We start from the raw sequence: 8,695 nt of genomic DNA on the forward strand, positions 1-8,695 counted from the left end.
ATTGAACGCCACTGTCGGCAGCACTGAAGATAGTTTTCCGTGGTTTCCCATTTTCCAACCAGACTAATGCTGGGGCTATGCCTTAAATAAGGCAACGGCCCCTTCCTTTCTACTCCTACCCCTTTCCTATTCCATCGTCGCCATATGACCTCTCTGTGTCGATGCGACGTAAAAGAATACAGCAGAAAATATTTTACATGCTGGTAAATTTTCCGACACGAGGCTCGCATATTTGGACACCCTAAATTACCAACGGACTTCAAAACCGTTCTCCTGCCAGAAACCTTGTGGGCATAGTAAATCATAACGTTAGGAGTTCATTATAAAATCACAGAAATGAAAAAAAGAACGGAATATTCTCGGAAAAATATGCGGCTTGCCACGAAAAAAGGCCTCTGAATCAAGAGGATAACTGTAGAACTTTACAGCCTAACAGACAGATTCATTAATATCGCACGCTCGAGAGGTTTAAAATTCTGTGGACGTATCTACTGAATAGAAAAGAATAGATTCACTGAAAAATAATTATTAATAAGCAAACAGAATACCAGGATAAACAACGGAAGACCTGCAAGAAATGAACATCACAGAGCACATCATAAGATCATGAAGACTTTGTACCATCCACAGATTTACGGAGACATTAAAAATGGTGAGAAATGATTGGAAGAACGCAAGAAACAATGTAGCGAATTTATAACAATTTCGTGTGGCTATCTCTAGCCGGGTGCAGCCCTTGTAAGGCAGACCCTCCGATGAGGGTGGGCGGCATCTACCATGCATAGGTACCGTCTTTTGCTAGTTGCTTTACGTCGCACCGACACAGATAAGTCTCATGGCGACGTTGGGATAGGAAAGGGCTAGGAGTGGGAAGGAAGCGTCCGTGGTCTTAATTAAGGTACAGCCCCAGCATTTGCCTGATGTGAAAATGGGAAACCATGGAAAACCATATTCAGGGCTGCCGACAGTGGGGTTCGAACCTACTATCTCCAGGATACAAGCTCACAGCTGCGTGCTCCTAACCGCACGGCCCGTTCGTCCGGTGAGTAGGTAACTGCGTGTTATTGTGATGGAGGATGGTGTTATGTGTGGTGTGTGAGTTGCAAGGATCTTGGGGACAGCACAAACACCCAGTCCCCGAGCCAAAGGAGTTAACCATTTCGTGTTAAAATCTCCGACCTGGCCGGGAATCGAACGAGCGTCCCTTTGAACCGAAGAGCACTGCACTGACCATTCAACCAAGGAGCCAGACATGTAGCAAATTCATGCAGAGATTTTGGAAGGATAAGAAAGGGATACCATGCGGCCAACTGGCAAGTTCCAACGCCCCTTTGAGCGGTTTAAACGAATAATAATAATAATAATAATAATAATAATAATAATAATAATAATAATAATAATAATAATAATAATAATAATAATAAAAATTAAAGGATGGAAAGTGCAACCAGAGAACGAAGTGAAAAAGAAGACTGGAGCGAAGTGGACAGAAGAACGAAAAAGGATCCACGGAGAAAGGATGAGAACTGTTTGGCAACTCAGAAAACATAATAATAATAATAATAATAATAATAATAATAATAATAATAATATCACATTATTGGTTGCAGGTTGCAACAACTATATTTGTGGTTTTCGGAGCACCGAGGTGCGAAATTTTAGTCTCACAGAATTTTGTTAATCATCATCATCATCATCTGTTTACCCTCCAGGTTCGGTTTTTCCCTCGGACTGAGCGAGGGATCCCACCTCTACCGCCTCAAGGGCAGTGTCCTGGAGCTTCAGACTCTTGGTCGAGGGATACAACTGGGGAGTATGACCAGTACCTCGCCCAGGCGGCCTCACCTGCTATGCGGAACAGGGGCCTTGTGGAGGGATGGGAAGATTGGAAGGGATAGGCAAGGAAGAGGGAAGGAAGCGGCCGTGGCCTTAAGTTAGGTACCATCCCGGCATTCGCCTGGAGGAGAAGTGGGAAACCACGGAAAACCACTTCCAGGATGGCTGAGGTGGGAATCGAACCCACCTCTACTCAGTTGACCTCCCGAGGCTGAGTGGACCCCGTTCCAGCCCTCGTACCACTTTTCAAATTTCGTGGCCGAGTCGGGAATCGAACCCGGGCCTCCGGGGGTGGCAGCTAATCACGCTAACCACAACACCACAGAGGCGGACGAATTTTGTTAATACACTAGTAAATCTTCTGGCAAGTTGTTGGCGAATATGAACGCTTTCAAATACCAATGGACTGAGCTGGAATCGAACTTGTCAGGTTGGGCTTCGAAGGCCAGTGGTTCTACCGTCTGAGCCACTCACCCCAGCTTGTTCATTACTGGTTGAAATGTGCTCAGCCTCTTCTTCAGTAACTCTCTTCCGCTATTGCTGAATGGATGATAAAGGTACGTTTTCTACATTCGTGCAAAAATAATGAAACTGTCAACCGATGGCACCACAGCTAGTTACTATTATTACTCTGTAGTTGAAGGTCATCGGAACATATGGTTCCGGGTTCTATCCCAGCCCGGATGGGATTATAAACGTGTATAATTAATTTTTGTCCGCCTCTGTGGTGTAGTGGTTAGTGTGTTTAGCTGCCACCCCCAGAGGTCCGAGTTCGATTCCCGGCTCTGCCACGAAATTTGAAAAGTGGTACGAGGGCTGGAACGGGGTCCACTCAGCCTCGGGAGGTCAACTGAGTAGATTCCCTCCTCAGACATCCTCGAAGTTTTCCGTGGTTTCCCACTTCTCCTCCAGGCAAATGCCGGGATGGTACCTAACTTAGGGCCATGGCCGCCTCCTTCCTTCTTCCTTGTCTATCCCTTTCCGATCTTCCAATCCCCCCACAAGGCCCCTGTTCGGCATAGCAGGTGAGGCCACCTGGGCGATGTACTGGTCCTCCTCCCCAGTTTTATCCCCCGACCCAATGTCTGACGCTCCAGGACACTGAGGCAGTAGAGGTGGGATCCCTCGCTGAGTCCGAAGGAAGAACCAACCCTGGGGGGGGGGGGGGGGGGTAAACAGATTAAGAAGAAGAAAATTAATTTTTATGTCTCTGAAGCTTGATATTTGTTCCGCTCAAAACATGCTTGCAACTCGTGTATTGCACTCCTCACCACTACACCAACACCCGGGTTTCAATGCACTCCACGACAGACACCATTCACACTCATTGGGCAAGCTGTCTTACTAGTCGTTTAAGCTCAACTGTAACAGTCACACCAAATTATTATTATTATTATTATTATTATTATTATTATTATTATTATTATTATTATTATTTCTTTCCTTCTTTCCTTCTTTCCTTCTTTCTTTCTTTCTTTCTTTCTTAATCTGTTTACCCTCCAGGGTTGGTATTTCCCTCGGACTCAGCGAGGGATCCCACCCCTACCGCCTCAAGGGTAGTGTCCTAGAGCATGCGAATTTGGGTCGGGGGATACAACTGGGGAGAAGGACCATTATCTTGCCCAGGCGGCCTCACCTGCTACGCTGAACAGGGTCCTTGTGCGGGGATGGGAAGATTGGAAGGGATAGACAAGGAAGAGGGAAGGTAGCGACCGTGGCCTTGAGTTAGGTACCATGCCGGCATTTACCTGGAGGAGAAGTGGGAAACCACGGAAAACCACTTCCAGGATGGCTGAGTTGGGAATCTAACCCTCTCTACTCAGTTGACGTCCCGAAGCTGAGTGGACCCCGTTCCAGCCCTCGTACCACTTCTCAAATTTAGTGGCAGAGCCGGGAATCAAATTCGGGCCCCCAGGGGTGGCAGCTATTCAGGCTAACCACTATACCACAGAGGAGGGCAATATTATTATTATTATTATTATTATTATTATTATTATTATTATTATTATTATTATCATTATTATTAATCATTAGTAGGGACTAGATTTCTGTGACGTAAAATACCTGGAAATATGCATGAGCCCTACGGACACCTGAATATAACATACACATTTGGAAATATGTCCTAAAAAATTAAATATTCTCCAAAATTTGTTTAGAAGATCATCAGTAACCTGATATTTCTGACATATTTTGTTCTTTCTATTTTGACTACTTACTGTTCGCGAAACCCAATACCCTCGAACTTCATTTAACAGTCAAATATTCTAAGGAAAGAAATTCAAATTAACCAGACACAAACAAAATCATTTGGCATTATCGGCATAAACATATGAACAATACCTGGATAATGGGTTAATATATTATTACATGACCAAAAACATGCTTTTCTACCATTTGTTTGGGTAAATTATGGCTTAATTTATATGCATTGATCTTCTTCTCTATTTTATTAATCTGTTTACCCTCTAGGGTTGGTTTGTCCCTCGGACTCAGTGATGGATCCCACTTCTACCGCCTCAGGGGCAGTGTCCTGGAGTGTGAGACTTTGGGTTGGGGTGATACAACTGGGAAGGAGGACCAGTATCTCGCCCAGGCGGCCTTACCTGTTATGCTGAACAGGGGCCTAGTGGGGGGTGGGAATATTGGAATGGGTAGACAAGGAAGAGGGAAGGAAATGGCCTTGGCCATAAGTTAGGTACCACGCCGGCATTTGCCCGTAGCAGAAGTGAGAAACCATGGAAACTAACCCCTCTCTACTCAGTTGACCTCCCGATGCTAAGTGGACCCAGCTCCAACCCTTTTACCACTTTTTAAATTTCATGGCAGAGCCGGGAATCGAAATTGGTCCCTTTAATCATGCTAACCACTACACCGCAGAGGCGGAAATAATAATAGTAATAATAATGGCGTATGGTCTCCGGAGAGTCTTATAGGGGACCTGTATGTCTGTCAGGATGAGGTCCTACTTAAGATGATTTTTAACGTTGAAGACATCATAAACATCCAGTCCCCGAGCCAGGTTAAAATTAAAATTCCTGTTCTAGCCGGGAATCGAACTCGGGACCTCTTGGACCAAAAGCCAGCATGTGTTAACCATTCAACCTTGGAGCTGGACATAGGTTTTAATAACAAGAGACCTCGATATCATGCAGTCTCGACCGAGCACTTCTACATCTGAGACGCTTAGCCCAAAGAAGTTAAATTGCACACAGATCTGAGCATCATGACTGAAGACAGAATCTAATGTGTAATAGCTCCGAAAGTTTTAAAGAGCTCTCTCATAATTCTGAGAAGCTATTGTGTATTTTGATCGTCAAGGAATGCCTGTTAGCGAGCAGTATTTTAAAAATAGCTTTCGCAAGTGTATAACTGCTTGACGCCCAGGCTACCGGACGATGATAAGGTCGACACGAAGGATCACATTTCTATCAATATCAGTGTACTACACACATATCACTATCATTTCGAACAACATTACTTTTCAAATGTTCTCACGAGGCTAAGATATAATGTCAAATAATTATAAGAGATAAATTTCATATTTAAGCCGCCGGTATTAAGTCAAACATGGACGATAACTTCCTCAGAAAGAAAGAGAATAGAAAAATGTGGTGTTACAGAAGAATGCCGAAGGTGAGATGGATAGAGCGTATCTTGAATGACGAGATACTGAATCGAATTGGTGAGAGCAGATCGATTTTGCTACATTTCACGAGAAGAAGAGATGGAATGATGGGACACATCTTAAGACACCCAGGATTTGTTCACTTTTATTTGGGGAAGTGTAGGCGGTAAGAATGGTAGGGGTAGACCAAGGTATGAGTGTGAAAAGTAGATTACAGCAGATGTAATATGCAGCAGTTATGTAGAAATGAAAAGGTTAGCAAAGGATCGGGTGTCATGGAAGGCTACATCAAACCAGTTTATGGACTGATGACTCAAACAAGAAGAAGCCCGTATTACAACCTTAACAGCGTTATGGTATTTCAGGTAAAAATTCCACTTTTGTCCGCCTCTGTGGTGTAGTGGTTAGCGTGATTAGCTGCCACCCCTGGAGGCCCGGGTTCGATTCCCGGCTCTGCCACGAAATTTGAAAAGTGGTACGAGGGCTGGAACGGGGTCCACTCAGCCTCGGGAGGTCAACTGAGTAGAGGTGGGTTCGATTCCCACCTCAGCCATCCTGGAAGTGGTTTTCCGTGGTTTCCCACTTCTCCTCCAGGCGAATGCCGGGATGGTACCTAACTTAAGTCCACGGCCGCTTCCTTCCCTCTTCCTTGCCTATCCCTTCCAATCTTCCCATCCCTCCACAATGCCCCTGTTCCGCATAGCAGGTGAGGCCGCCTGGGCGAGGTTCTGGTCGTACTCCCCAGTTGTATCCCCGACCAAGAGTCTGAAGCTCCAGGACACTGCCCTTTAGGCGGTAGAGGTGGGATCCCTCGCTAAGTCCGAGGGAAAAACCGAACCTGGAGGGTAAACAGATGATGATGATGATGATGAATTCCACACCTGGTTTTATTCTTTATAGAATAATAATATTTTAATAAAATGGAACATGTTTCGTCCCATCGGCACATCTTTATCCATAATCGTAAGACAAATTATACACGGATACATTAAAATTCACACGTTAAAAAACACTGGTTAGTTCTTGATATGTTCTGTCCAATGGAGATTAAAAACATAACCGTTGTCAACTTGCATTCAAGTGGTGTTGAGAATGTATAGAAGTCGTTTATACAAGTTTCTTGAAAGAATTATAGCCTACAAGTAAGCCGGTAAGATAGAATTAAATGACTTAATTTACAACTATATGATATAGCACAGAGATAAAATAATAATAATAATAATAATAATAATAATAATAATAATAATAATAATAATAATAATAATAATAATAATAATAATTCCCGCTGGCTCTGCCAGCAATGTACAAAGTATGGTGTTGTTCGTTACTATCCTCACGGATGTATTTGCAAAGTTTCGAGTTAATGAAATAAAGCATATGATCTGCTGTGGTAATAGAATGTAATATTATGTCAACAAAACACTTGAAAATACATCACACAAAGATGTTGAATTAAGCATTCCTTGGAACAACACTACGCGCCGAACTGTCCTTCAAAGATCTTCATCATGGAGACAAATGTGCTCATAACTTTTCTCAGAATCTACCAGTTTAAGTTGTTATTACCTCAAAAAAAAAAAAAAAGCGGTTAATCCACTGAGTGTTTTTAGACCAAAACGAACTGCGTACCTCAATTAGAACGAAATATATGATTGCTTCAAAGATACAAAATGTTGAAGAAATGAGACGTCAGATTGAATGTGCATTCACCGGGCGAGTCGGCCATGCGGTTAGAGGCGCGTGGCTGTGAGCGTGTATCCGGGAGGTAGTGGGTTCGAATCCCATTGTCGGCAGCCCTGAAAATGGTTTTCGGTGGCTTCCCATTTTCACACCAGACAAATACTGTACTTTAATTAAGGTCACGGCCGCTTCCTTCCAACTCCTAGGCCTTTCCAATCCCGTCGTCGCCAAAAGACCTATCTGTGTCGGTGCGACCTAAAGCCACTTGCAAAAAAAAAAAAAAAAAAATGTGCACTCAAAACTTTCCTCAGAATCAACCAATTTGAATAGTTAAGAGCTGAAATGAAAGAGTTTGATCCACTGAGTGTTCTTAAGCCGAAACGAACTCCGAACCTGAGATATAACCAAAGATATGATTGCTTAAAAGAGACGAAAACTTGTAAAAATAAATTAATTTGGGGAAGGCGGAATTTAAGTGATTTATAGTACCTGATGACAAATCTGTGCATGAATACCCTTCAGTTAAAAAAGGAATGAAGGAAATCGACCAGATAGAATGGCCGGACTGACTGACTTTAGTTTTCATAAATTTTTTAATATATAGATAATATAGGCTAAGGGAAGAAAAAAAAAGCAACAGAGAGAGAGATTTTTGGAAAGAAAGTGTAAAAAATGGAAGGATTCCAAGGGAAAGAAAACGGGCTCAAAATCGTCCGAGGAGAAGAAAAGGAGACATAGTGAGCACAGATGAAGGAGTATTGGAGGAAGAAGGAGGAACAACAGGGGATGAAGCATTGAAATTGTCACGTGGTCCCTAGAAGACTCTAACGTAGAAAGAAAGAAAGAAGAAGAAGATTATTATTATTGTAATACTTGAGATTACGCATCAATAAATTAGTTTGTATGTCGCTTATACACTGACTGACAGAGCAAATGCTACACCAAGAAGGAGTGGTTCGAAAGGGATGAAAGTTGGGGAAAAACCAGAGACGGCACGGACGAATAATTGATGTTTATTTCAAACCGATATGCAGGTTACACAATGCGCACGGCATCGACTCAGTAGGATGTAGGACCACCGCGAGCGGCGATGCACGCAGAAACACGTCGAGGTACAGAGTCAATAAGAGTGCGGATGGTGTCCTGAGGGATGGTTCTCCATTCTCTGTCAACCATTTGCCACAGTTGGTCGTCCGTACGAGGCTGGGGCAGAGTTTGCAAACGGCGTCCAATGAGATCCCACACGTGTTCGATTGGTGAGAGATCCGGAGAGTACGCTGGCCACGGAAGCATCTGTACACCTCGTAGAGCCTGTTGGGAGATGCGAGCAGTGTGTGGGCGGGCATTATCCTGCTGAAACAGAGCATTGGGCAGCCCCTGAAGGTACGGGAGTGCCACCGGCCGCAGCACATGCTGCACGTAGCGGTGGGCATTTAACGTGCCTTGAATACGCACTAGAGGTGACGTGGAATCATACGCAATAGCGCCCCAAACCATGATGCCGCGTTGCCTAGCGGTAGGGCGCTCCACAGTTACTGCCGGATTTGACCT

The sequence above is a fragment of the Anabrus simplex genome, chromosome 1, assembly GCF_040414725.1.
Source record: "Anabrus simplex isolate iqAnaSimp1 chromosome 1, ASM4041472v1, whole genome shotgun sequence".
Taxonomy (NCBI): Eukaryota; Metazoa; Arthropoda; class Insecta; order Orthoptera; family Tettigoniidae; genus Anabrus; species Anabrus simplex.